This window comes from Geospiza fortis, unplaced genomic scaffold, assembly GCF_000277835.1.
Source record: "Geospiza fortis unplaced genomic scaffold, GeoFor_1.0 scaffold1047, whole genome shotgun sequence".
NCBI lineage: Eukaryota > Metazoa > Chordata > Aves > Passeriformes > Thraupidae > Geospiza > Geospiza fortis.
The window spans coordinates 452601-465722 of NW_005054589.1; the positions used below are offsets into that span (position 1 = coordinate 452601).

The 13122-nt window shown below is 43.9% G+C and overlaps 1 long non-coding RNA gene across 1 annotated transcript; it reads left to right on the forward strand.

Annotated features, from left to right (window-relative positions):
* The first annotated feature begins 227 nt into the window (after nt 1–227).
* On the forward strand, nt 228–2483 carry LOC106632041. The gene is made up of 3 exons (XR_001335681.1): nt 228–358; nt 970–1130; nt 1757–2483. It is a non-coding gene; the product is annotated as an uncharacterized LOC106632041 (long non-coding RNA).
* The last annotated feature ends 10639 nt before the right edge of the window (nt 2484–13122 follow it).

Genomic DNA, 13122 nt, shown 5'->3' on the forward strand with positions numbered 1-13122 from the left:
TAAGACTCAGCTTTCACCCAGTTGCTCAGCTCTTCTGTACAGTGGGTTCTATGCAATAGGGAATTCATAATCAGTGAACAGTTTCTAGTTTTTATCAAGCCAATAACAAACTTTTTAAAATCAGTAAAAATGTTTATCATGTAGCACCAAAAGAAAAGTAGGTATTTTACATTTTGAAGAAATACATGGTTTAATAAGAATGTGATTTCATAAGAATTATCTCGTAGGAGGGAAGTGACAAGACTGAATCTCTGAACAAGGGACTGAAACAGAACATAAATCTAACTGTCCCCCACAGTTTTTGTCCTTGCACTTTCATGAGCAACAACATTCCCACTGCTGCTTCAAGGAACTGGGGGTAAATGACAGAACATAAACAGTTTTGTTTTCTTTGAAATACACTTTCTGACAGGCTGTGGATATTTTCTCTGAGCATTGTGGGTTGGTTCTTAAACAATGAGGCTGCAATTTCATGTAGGAAATTGTATACAAAATTTGTTTGATAAGTGCTGATTTAAATGCTGGTCTGAAAGATCTTCACAAATCTAAGTTTTTGTACAGGTTTGGGAGAGGGAGGTATTTAAATATCTAGAGAGAAACATGGATAGATCTTTTTACAAAGCTGGGTACCTCAGAAGAAAGGAGCAGTAGGAGACAGCTCCTTGCAACTTCCTAATTTATTTTTATGATGGGTGAAATTATGTGCCCCTCTGAAAATCTCCCCTTCTACAGCCCCTGTTGTGAGAGGCTGTGCTGGCAAAAGGGAAGGAATATTTGACCTGTTGTGTTCTGTAGGTCAGTGCCATTAGCAACTTCTGTTTGCAAAACAGAGCTTCAGTGCTGCCCAAACTAGGTCAAGGATGCTGCTGGAGGAAGTGCCACATAAAGATGCCTTGACTTTCGTCTTCCTCTGTTCCTGCAGTTTTGCAATGAATATGCCTTGACTTTCTTCTTCCTCTGTTCCTGCAGTTTTGCAATGAATGCAACAGAGAAATTGAGATACCATAATCAATAAGCGTGTGCTCCTAGGTGAGGACCACCTATTTCTGGGGTTGTATGCCTAGGTGAATTGGGAACAGACAAGGATCCATGCCTCTCTTCCCCCATGCTCTGCACACAGAATGGTCACTGTAAGTCTGGGCAGGGATGGGTGGGGAGGAAAACACAATTCCAGCAAATCTAAAAATAGTCACCTTGTGACTGATAGAGTCACTAGCCTGATAGAGGGGCTGATAACAGCACAGAGCAAACCAGTTTTAGAACTAGTCTAGTTCTCAGCAAGTTGTTCTAAACCTACCCTGAGGCTTCCATCATATCCCTGAAGACCAGCTTATGCTGTAAATTAACTGTTTGTTTGTGTTTTAAGAGACAGCTGTTCATATTTTCTATAAGCCATTGATGAATCTATTAAACCTGTTCTACCAGATGTTCCCTATATCTCTATATAAATATAAAGATCTTATAAATTATAAATACTGGAACAGCATCTTCCAAAGAAACACTGCTTATAAAATACAAAGGTATTGTCACTGTCTTACCTGCTGAGTAAATTTATTCTTTTCATCAATTAATTATCACGGATGCAGATTATATCACAGTAGGTAATGTGCCCCTGTCATCTTCCTTAGCTACCACTAAAACCAGCTAAAATTAAAAGAAAAAATAATATATATCTTGGCAACTAATGTCCCACTTTCAAGTAAACATCACCAAGCACCAAATAATGCAAAACGTCTTCCTTTTGCCTATTCCTCAGAGGTATCATGGGCAACCATGTCTATCATCCCATGAAAAGACTCTGGAAAATGAATGTCCACATTCTCCTTCTCTGATCCTTTTTAAAATCCTTATGTAATACCTTGTGACCAGCTACTATCACAGAAGACATGGAGAAACTTCCTACATGCTTCTTGCAAGATGTGTCTTCAGCTGTGGAAAATATGCAGAGGCCTGTGAAGTTCATGAGTAGGAGATGTTTACAAAAATAGTATCTGTATCAGATCTATAGAGGCAGGAATCGTCCTGCAGGGGCTGTTGCTCCAGTGTGCTTCAGTGCTGGCCTCCTGCCACTGGCAGTTTGGATTCCCCAGTAAAAGCTACTTCTGGCAGAGATCTCAGTAATTGCTTCATGGAGGTAATGCAGTAGATGCCATAAGAGTTAATTCTACGTCAAGCTGTATTAGCTACTGATAGGATTTTCGTGTGGACCGAAAAGGAAATGAGATAGCAAAATGACTCATGCAGTTCTTCTTTCTTCAGAGCTCCTTTGCTGCAGAAGACAAACAGAAAGTTTTTTTATGAGGTTTTAAAGAAGGAAAAAAAGCAGTGCCAATGTAGTTCAGATCCTGAAAGTGGTGCAACTTATCTCACGTAAGTGAAAGGCTGGGTCCTTTCAAGCTGAGAAAATATTTGAGGCTGTGTGAATCAACTGAAGGGATAACAGGTGGAGAGAGGTAGGTTGTGTTTGCATTACATATTGTGATATATGCTCATGCTTACCTACACTCACACCCCAGCAAGTTTGATCTTGTTCTTCCTGCACCCAGAGACCACAAAAAACTTTAGGGGAGCATATTAGTTCAGTGCTGAGATACAACTAATCAGTCCACACCCTCAGTAGTGCATTTATCAAAAACCCCTCCTGGGTATTTTATCCCATATGGCTGAAGAGATGTAATGGTGACCACCATTATTTTCTCATCTTTCACCATAAAATATTTTCTCCTCTTCATAATGGACCCTCAAATTGGCCTATGCTGCCACAGTAGAGACACATGCTCGGGACATCCTGGCATCATCTATTGGAAACTGAACATTTGGCAGAGTCTCCCAAATTAAGGACAGTCTTACCCAGAGGAATTAAATACTTTGATGTTCGCAAGATACCTTAAAAACACACTTATTTCAACACAAGGTGAAATTAAAAAAAAAAAATCTGAAACAAATTAGAATTTCCGCAGTGGGGAGGTCTTCCCAACACATAAAGCCCTGCCAAGGAGTGGGCCACCTGTAACTTAACAACAGACAGGACTCACATATGTGCTTTGCTGCAAAGATCCCTGTTGTGTGACCTTGCTTAGTGTGGCAGTATTTTACTAAAATGCAGTCAGCTTTCTGTATAACACCTGGGTTTGAAGTATTGCAACAGAAATAAATGTTCAATACTCAAGTGTTCATGATTCTTTTCTCATCTTACATTGATATTTGCCTTCCATTAGTTTTTCTTAAGAATTTGTAGCTTCATGGTTTTTCAGAACAGTACTGGTTTGCAGGTTTTTAGGAAGTGTAATATTCTCTCAGCATCTTCATCCTTTTTTGGTTTTTATGCAGAGTCATGCAGAAGTGTCATGCTGAGTTCTAGATATATTAAGATCTCATTTTTGTGCAGTTCCCATTTCAAGGCTTTATGGAAGACATAGGACAGGAACTTACCATCTGGAGCTGTGGTGGTGCAGCTTGCTCTGGTAGCATCTCCCCCACACCTTCGTAGCACAGTGACCTACTGCACGTGACCATGCATCACCTGCCACTCCAGCAGGAGACCCAGCATGCTCTGGAACTGCAGCTCAGCACCAAAGAACTAGCAAGTCTAGGCTGCCTCATCTGTCACAAACTTCCCCCACTCAGCAGCCCCCTCCTGGCAAGTATCTTTCATAAATCCATTCTGCATCCTCGTGTGTCCTCACCTTGTGTCTGAGCCAGCTAAATGCCTGCTCACACAGAGTGAGACTGGAGGTAGGCTGGGCCAGGCTCTGAAATTCCAGTTTCTTCTGCCATGGCCTGGGGCTTTTCCAGCAGCAAGTGAAATGGGAAGATCAGTGAGTTCAGATAAGGGACTCTTTCCCACTGCCTGCCTGCCAGGAAGGGCTCAGCAGATGCCAGTGAGTGAGGAGGAGAAAAGAAAGGAACTTCCAGGAGTGTAAAAAAGGAATTTGTTGAACCTCTGGCAGTGACACTGAGACTGTGAAGGCTCCTCATCATCAGGTAGGTAGTGACAAGAGAGGATGTCTGGGGAGGTTGCTTTGGAAGGCCAAAAAGGCTGCTTGATATGCATTCAGAAAGGAGACACTACCAATGACATAAACGTGAGATGTTTATTAGGGTGAGAATATTTTTGGTGCAGTCTGAGTCTTATTTTGCCTTTTTTTAAACATTTACTTCATCCTCTACTGAATGTCTCATTTCCCAGCAGTGAAGCTCCTTCTCCTAAATGTCAGTTGAATCTATACTAGTGGTGTTGCTCAAACTGCATTTTTAAAAATAATCTGCAAGCAGTTAATGTGCTTTTTAAATTCCCAGTGTTATGTAAAAAGGCACAATATTTTTAGCCTTACAAAATATCAGTTGTCATCTCCTCACTCTCTCCCTTTGATATATTGGAGATGGGGGCCTAGAAGCTCAGCAAAACTGTGGATACTAACTGCTTTAAAAATAAGGTGGGGAGTTTCTTTCTCCAATGTGGTTTTGTAATTTTACAGATCTTAATAAAAACATACAAAAATACCCCAAACCGTGAAAGCAAGTCTGAACAAAGAAAAGTACTTCTTATTTTAAAAGCTACTGTTTCTGTCCTCGCTGCCGAATTGTAATGTCTGGAATAATGACAGTATTATGTATCCTGAAGCAAAATATCGACTTAAAACTGTTCACTCATGCACTGGCAGAATGGCCCTCCTATTTTAAAAAAATCTCCAGAAATTACTCTCTAGCATAGAGCACACAGCTGTTGTGAGTAGGCTCTGGCAAATCAACATTGACTCAAACTATTTTTGGAATCAAGTCAGGCCTGCTGCTGTTTCTGGAAGATGTGAATACATCTACCTGCTCTGCTCTGCTACTGCAGTCCATAAGGAATATGGTGGGATCCAGGATGTTTCCCTCTGTGCTTATTTGGAGGTGACCTTTCCATTCCCATCTGTTTACAAGTCTTCTGAGGTCTGATGTTTTTACCTGCTGGCAACCACCTTGATAAGCACATTTGGACCTTGCTGCTCTCTGTGTTACCCACTGAAATTTGAGGAACAGGGTCTCAGAAGGGGCTGCCTCACTGCTTTTTCTTCTTATTGTCTTGTAACACTTGACATCCTGATGGCGCTTCTGGCAAGAAGGCATCACCTATCAGAAGCAGCTCAGGAAACAGCACCCCATCCTCAGACTTGCTGGGATCATAGCTGATTCTTGAAAGAAATCCACCAATGCAATGCAAGAGATGGCTACTAGAAAATCTTGGAATGATAATGTTTGGTGTTGCACCACACGGTCTGTGCAGGTACTATGTACCAACACAAGGCTAGGGCAAAGCCTCTCAGCTTTTATCTGCTCTCACAGAAGGCTGCTTTTCCTTTCTGTCTCCCCAAAATTCATCTTAATCTGCAGTAAGTAAGATAACATTTATAATTTTTTATATTTACCACTTCTTCCTCAGTTTACTGTCAGCTGGGAGAAGGAGTTGAAATGATTGTAGATGAGGAGAGTTCTGTTCTCATGGTCCCTGGAGTCACATAAATAATTGCTATGTTTAGGAGAGTGGAATTCTTCAGGCACCAACTATGTAACTTGAAATTCCATTCCTTGCTTGGAGGTGCAGTGGATTTGGAGAACAACAATTTCTGAGTCAAAAGCAAACACAAGTGGAGACTCTTGGACTCTGGTATAATCTGCTAAGACAGCAAAGCAGGATGCAGCATACTGTAGGCTTCTCATCAGTGTAGACTGAAAGACAAAATGAATTCTGAGTCTAATGAAGGAGTCATTCCAGCCTCAAAACCAAGCCAGGGGCCTGAGAATATGCAACATTAAAGAGTAAAAAAGTCTACAATTTAGTGTCCCTCTAATCTTGACCGCAAGCTAAGGTCATTAAGTTGAATTTAGGCTTTTGGCAACAAAGGGCTGATATCTGTCTGCACTGATGTAATCTAAGAAGTTAGAGGCAATGAACACTATCAACTAGATCTTCATCATATTCTTCACAGATGAACTGTACCCTCTACCTTTCCCAGTCTCCTTCCTCAGGAAGACTCTCTGGCAGTGTGTAGTCTAGCCCCTGTGGAACGCCTCCTTCTGAAACTTCAGAGGGAGACAGTATCCCATATGTGCGTTTAAATTTGGACCTCTCAGCAGATTTCCTCTTTCTTGGATCAGGAGAAAATAGGAGCTGTTTTACTGCATTGGAGAAATGCAGGCTGTCCAATGTGTCCAGAGCAAGTGACAAGTGGAACTAAGGCAGCTCCTTCCCTTTCAGGGTGTTATATCTGAGGTTGCAGTGCTTGTCTGTACATTGACTGGATGTAATATGGGGCTCTTGCACTGCTTCAAATTTGACACACTCTTACACAAATACACAATATTTTCTCGTTTACTTCTAAACCAAATATAGCCCTCCTTTTTACCAGATCTCTCTTTTTTTTTATATTCTTAAAGATAGAGGCTTGATGACCACCTTGGGAGGGCAGAGTTTTTGGAAAGCATGGCCACAAAGCCTAAATAAACAGGAAGCAAAATAATTAGTGCTGGTAGGACTAAGTAATTCTTCTCATGGCATTGAACACTATGTACCAAGGTGTTGGAAAGAAAGCTGTTGGTGGGAAGCCCAGGAAAAGCAACACTGAAATAGCTTTGTAAACATCCCGTTCATTTCCTCTGGCAGCAGCAAGTCTAACACTGTCTGAAACCATCAGTCACACTGCAAAAATGGTTTGATAGGGCTCTCCTCATAACCTGAGCCTATTTTCATTAGCACCTTGGTGAGATTCTGCTGGCTTAGTTTCCAGGCGTCTTTCACTACTTGCTGCTCCCAGCCTTTAGCTGGCACTGTCACAAACATTACCTGGGACTCAAGAATCCCAAGGAAAAAGTATATTTGCAGATGAAGCCTAAATGCAATGACCTTCATGTAAATTGCATCTAAATGCAATATCTAAAGTGGCTTTTAGGGGAACTGAAGTGTTTTGGGTAAGGTTGAAGGTTCCAAATGACTTTTTTTCATGAGCTATGAAAGCAAAGGGTCAGGTTTGCCCAGTACCACGGTCATCATATTGACCTTCATCAAGGCAACTGAAGAGTGCCTTCATTGAAGGAAATGTACCTCCACCAGAGTATGTGCAGATGGTCAGTGACTCAGTAATACAAGATGGAACACTTTTTGAGGACCTCTCCTGCCTTTTGAGCAATAGCTGTGGCTGCTGATCTCTCAATATCACTTGGATTAGCTACTGGCCACTGGCACTGCTACTACCCTATCCTCCAGTCAGTGGCTTTCATACCATGCTCGATCACTTTGCTGCATACAAAAGGAACTTAGCACAGATCTTCAGAAAGGCTCTCTCCCATAAATTGTCACTTGTCACAGACTTCTAGCTGCCACTGGAAGGACAGTAACTCCATTGCAAGGCTCTGTTAATTTTCCTGAAAACCCCATGAAACAGTCAAACATTTTTGTCTGGTCATCCTTCTAGTCATACCATCAGTAAATTCGCTAGCAAAGGCACTAGTAGCTACATGCACTGAACCCAGGAACTGCAAGAAATTTCATATAGCCCCACACTGTTTTCTTTTGGATAACTGGACAGCAAGGGCTTGAGGGGCTGCACCTCTTAAAGCTGTACTTAAATCGTGTTTTACTGTGCAGCTAATGGATAACATTTGGCTTTTTTTTTGCAAGCAGACTGTTGGACCATATGCCTGTATTGTCTGTTTGGTTGGTCTGTTGCTTTGCTCCAGGGCCTTGGTTCCGTGATCATCTACACTGTGTACATACTAGATTTTGCCAGGACTCCAGTCTGGAGTTAAATAATTACTTGGTTTTATGAGAGGCTGGCTTGCTGCAGGATCCACGCCCTGTAGATAATGCAGGCAGGGACTATATCAAGCTTCATTCTTCCTCACCAGAGCAATCTGCTTGTGTCTTCCTAATGTGCTCTCAAGTCCAGCATGCCCTGGCAAATGCATGGCACATCTTTGTAGGCACACTTCAAAACACAAAGTTAGCAGTTTCCAGAGCCTGTCCCTGCTTATTTGGCTACCTCAGTTCTTATGCAAGAAAATAGTAGCACTGGGACAGACTGGAGTGACCAGGATCTTGTCCCAGGTTAATGTTACTGGGACTGTAGCTTGGCATCTTTCTCCCTGCAGTACCAAGCAGCTGCACCAGGTGCTGCCCTGGGAAGCCACAACAGCACTTCTACCGCACCACATGGGAGGAGGCTCAGTATGAGATCAAGAGAGTTGAGCACCTGCTTTTGTGTCTCAGCTTTGTCACAGGGAGTATGGGGTGAAGAACCCTTTTCCCAGGAAGCAGCACCCTCCCCCTGACACAGACACACTATGGGATTACTCCTGGGAATTTCTGTCTAGATCCACTAGGTTGCAACATCCAAGAGTACCTACAAATGATGAAACTCGTTTGTAGGAAGGAGCATGGGTTGTTTGTGCCATGCTTACAGCTCTACGTAAGTGAAGAAAGGAGACTTCTACCATGGGAGCATGGTACTTGGGTGGAAAGAGGCTTGCAGCACACACAGGAACTCTTTAATTAGCAGGCTGACAGATGTGTTTCTTTGACAGTTCTGACAAGCAGCAATATTTGCCACAGAACAGCCAAATACGTCACTGCTTGTCTTGCTGGTGGCAAGGGGTGGGGCATACAGCCGAGGAAATGGCAAGGATGCCTTGGAATGTGGAAATGGCAGCTTTCCGAGCAGAATGGGCTCTGGCGGCCATCCACACTCAGCCACACACATGGCCATGCCCCAGGAGCCATCTCACAGCTCTCCAGAGTTGCAGAACAGGTCATGCAGCACCTGAGGGAAGAGATATCCACTGGGACAACCTGCTTGCATCTCTTTCTTTGGGGACAGAGCCCAGCAGCAGAGCAGGAGGTGTGGGAGGGCTGTGTGAGGGGAAGGAAGCCTGCCAGTGAGCCAGCCCCAGGAGCCACGGAATTGCAGGCCGCTGCCTGCTGAGAAGCAGCAGGAAATTTTGGTGGAAGGAGATAAGGAAACAGCAGTGGTAATTCATCTGGGAGCTGCCCCAGAGCCCCTGTCATGGCTCTGTCTAGGAAAGATCTGCCAGCTTTGCTGGAAATGGACCTTCTTCCCTGGACAGACATCACCCCAGTCCCCTGTTCTCCCTGTTCATTGGCTGCTCCAATGGCCGGTCACATCCTGGCACGACCAAGGTCATACCACAGGGATACTTTGCTTCCTCTTATGTGTATATGGCTGTTTTGCCCCACTAAAAGAGTGTTTCATGACATAGCAAAGGTTTGAGGGGTTTTTTTTTGTGTTTACAGCTTTTGGCCTATTCTGGTATTTCAGTCAGGACAATCTAACTGTATGTGTGGGTGGAATGCCTTTTGAAGTGTGTACATATGTGCATGTGCACCATGCAGCACCTTCACAGTGGGATTTGAGCACCTTCTGAGAGATCACAGAGGCTCTGTAGCTGCTGAGCAGCTCCCCTTCTTGGGGACCCACACTTCCAATGTGCTGTTTGCACAGCAAACCTGGTTCTGAAGAGAACCAGCAGAGAGACACTCCAGCTGTATGTCCTGGCTCTCTGGTCACCCAGGGACGTCTCTAGAACTCATGACCTTTGCAAACAGTGTTCCTGACTGTGTGCCAGTTGCACAGAGGCAGGGAGATGACGAGGCTTGTGAGGACTGCTGTCTCACGAGCTCTGGTGTCCCCAGCACAGCTCTCTGTGTGTGGCACCCAGCTGTCAACACGCAGCCCACAATGGCACTGAGGCTTTCCAGCTTGAAAGTGCTGTTTGGTCAGAAAAAAGACAGCTCTGCATGTCATGGCCTCCACAAGGGCTGTGAGCAGCAGCCTGGCAGGGGACAATCTGGGCCAGACGTTGTCTCTCACACAGAGAACACCCTGCTCAAGGGAGGGAGCGAGGAGCACGCCAGGAGAGGCTGTGCCGTGGGAGCACAGCAGATCCCAGGAGACCTCCTGCCAGGGTGAATAACAGAGAATCACAGAACTGTTCAGCTCAGAAAAGAACTAAGATGACCCAGCTGTACCATCTGTTGGCCCATGTGGATGCAGGCAGTTTGCTGCAGGTGGCCCTGCCCTGGACAGTGCAGGCCCAACTATTTGGCCTGGAGACCAAAGCAGATCCATTATATATTCCCACCCCTTCCAGTTGGCCCAGATGTAGCATTTAATACAGCATGGGGAAAGCTGATTAAGTAGCAATTTAACATTAATCAATAAAACGTGGTTAGACTAAACAGAAGTTATGTGATTAAAGAAGCATCAGAGATTCAACACAGACATGAGTCAGAACTTTTTGTTGCTTAGGAAGAGCATGGGCTCCTGCGTGGCGTCACTAACTGCTAACTAACTCATGCTGAGATAAAATGGCACTAATTGATCTGTTGATATGGATGGAAATTATACAGATGCAGACATTTTGCATTTTTAACAGAAGTAAAGCACCCTGTCCACATTCCAGATTGCTTTCCTCTGACCTTGAACACATATTTAACACAAGATTCCCATCTCAGCTACCTAAGCCATACCTGGCTATCAAAAAAGATTTTCTGCCCAATAAGTTTAATTCCCCGATAGCGTTCTTGCAAATAATTCTTCCTTTTGTATTCAAGGACTTATTTTTTCTTCTTACATCTATTTTTATTTTAATTTTATAGGCACCTAACCAGTGCTAGCACATACCTCATCCCAGTGCAGTACATGAATTTGCCACACCACTCCTGTGTGGTCTTACTCTTTATTTACTCATTGTGTTACGGGACTGAATTGCCAGCAAAGATTCTCTATAACTGTCTCCATTAAAACTTAGTCTTCCTGAGATGGCTGCCTTGAACTCTCAGCATTTCTAAGCTTTGATTTGATGACCAGAAGCAGGGCTTGCTTCCTGTCACTTGCCTCAAAAGAAGCACCCAGCCAGAACTGAGTGTTCTAAATCCCTCCAACACCTGCTTTGTAGTGGGCTGTCACTTCACCCATGGTGACAGTAGCATTCACACCACAATAAACTCCAAAAGACCAGATCACTTTTATTCGTGGCATGGAAGAGCCAAAGTGACTTATGCAGAGGACAGCTGCTAATTCCAGAAATAACAAGGTCTGGCACAAGCCAAGTATACCTGCTGATCCATGTCTGTACCCAGGTAGCTAAATGCCTCTTCAGGACTAAGATTTTGCTTCAGCTAATGAATGTCGGTACAACTGTGTGCCTCTCAAGGCTCTAATTTTCATCTGCAGCAGAAAAATGCCTACTTTTTCAAGCCAATAATTGCATGAAGGAAGACTGCTAGCATAAGGAGATTGTTATTTTCTTTCTGGAGGAATCAGAACTAACAGGGAAGTTAGTTAATTTTCATTTCCAATTACAAAAGCACAAACTTTAAATTCACTATGTGGCAAGCACAAAATCAGATTAGTTTCCCCCTGTGAATTCTATGTATTCTGATTTGAGAATTCTACTTTCGCACATGCAACCTGGAAAACATTTGTTTTGCATTTGTTTCCTGTAGTGAGGAGTTCATACAAAATGTCTAAGAGGGCTGCTTTTCTTTTTCTTATTCCCACTTTCCTTGATCTGCCTTCATGAGCTTTTAACATCAACACACTGGTAAGAAAATGCAAGCATCTGGATTTATGGGGATGTGACCAGAATGTAAGAAAGCATAGATTTTTTTTTTTCATATTCACTCAGCACTTTTTTAATCTCAGTCTGAGACATTCTTTGTTTTCTCAGAAGTCAGAGCTAGCCCAGGGAACAGTGGCAGAGTTCTCTGACGTCAGGCTCATTGTGTAGGGTGTGTTGTGATGTTCCAGAATTTGGTTCGCAATTACGCAGTGAATTCTTTTTAGCTCTGCACTGACATCTTTACCTGAACAAGAGGGAAGGTTGTCTGCAGTAGAAAAGTGACAGTGCTAGAAGACCCGTCACAGAGAGACATTCTTTATCCTACATAATTACTTTGTGCATTAATCATGGGAGATAACAGAACTGATGCCATGCCTACAAAAGCAGCAGTAAACAGGATTATTTAGCAGCCATAGAAGACCTATATTTCTCTAAGAAATTCAGAGCTATAGATCAGTGGTTCAATGGTTGCAGCCGTGTAAGGAGTGAGATGCTCAGGGCTGGGCGCTGCTATGAGTGGCATTTTCAAATGGTATGTAACACTGAAAAACCTCAGAGAGACTTTTTCCAATTGTATCACCTGGTTAAATAAAAGATACGACCTCTTTGTACAAACTTGACGTGTAAAATTAAAGATTTGTTTACACTGGATTTAAACCTTGGACGAATCTCTCTGCATAGCTCTCTCATGTGAGAGTTCTGCAGCAGTACAGACTGGGAGTGTCACTGGTGTGGTTTGTGGCTTACTCCCTTAACCTGCAAGTAAATTAGCAGTACTGAAAGGTACCTGTGTTGATAGGTAAGTCTTGGGAGCAGACAAGCCCCAAGTCTCCTGAGCATTACCAAATACAGTAATTCTCCAAGGAACTTGCAACAGTAGGGGTTTTAACCCCGAAATTAAGGCCAGATTCCAAAGTCAAATGCAATGATTGCACAAAGCACAGGAAATATCTTTATTGGTGTTCCTCCTTTGTGAGAGGCTCTGAAGCAAGGAGAAGCAGCAAAGGCTAGGGTTGAAAATTACGTTCTGTTGGGCTGGGTCAGGCTGCCCCTGTTCTACAGCGGGCTGAGCCCCAAGCGAGCACTGGGATAAAAATAAAACCGATGTGCAGCGCTGGCAATCCAACAAAGCAATTCACGTGGATAGTGTTTGATATAAACCAGCTAATAGTGTTTGCCTTGCAGCCAGTACGAGGAGAACAAGTCGCTTTTCTGCACGGTGGAGTCATCTGATGTTTGCTTTAATTTCTGGCAGATCGGGGCAGCGTGAGTCAGATGCTCTCACAGCTGGCTCGGGCGGGGAGGAGGCCAGCAGGGACCCTGACTCACCAGAGCCGCCGCATTCCTTCCCAAAATCCAGCTCAGCGACTGGAAGTGAAATCGCGGCCTGGGGGCAGCTCCAAGGTTAGGCAAGACGGGAGGAGCGGGGCTCTCCGTGCGGGGGGCACCCGGCCCCGGGTGGGCGCCGGGGCAAACCCCGACAGACGCGTCTGGCTGGCGGCC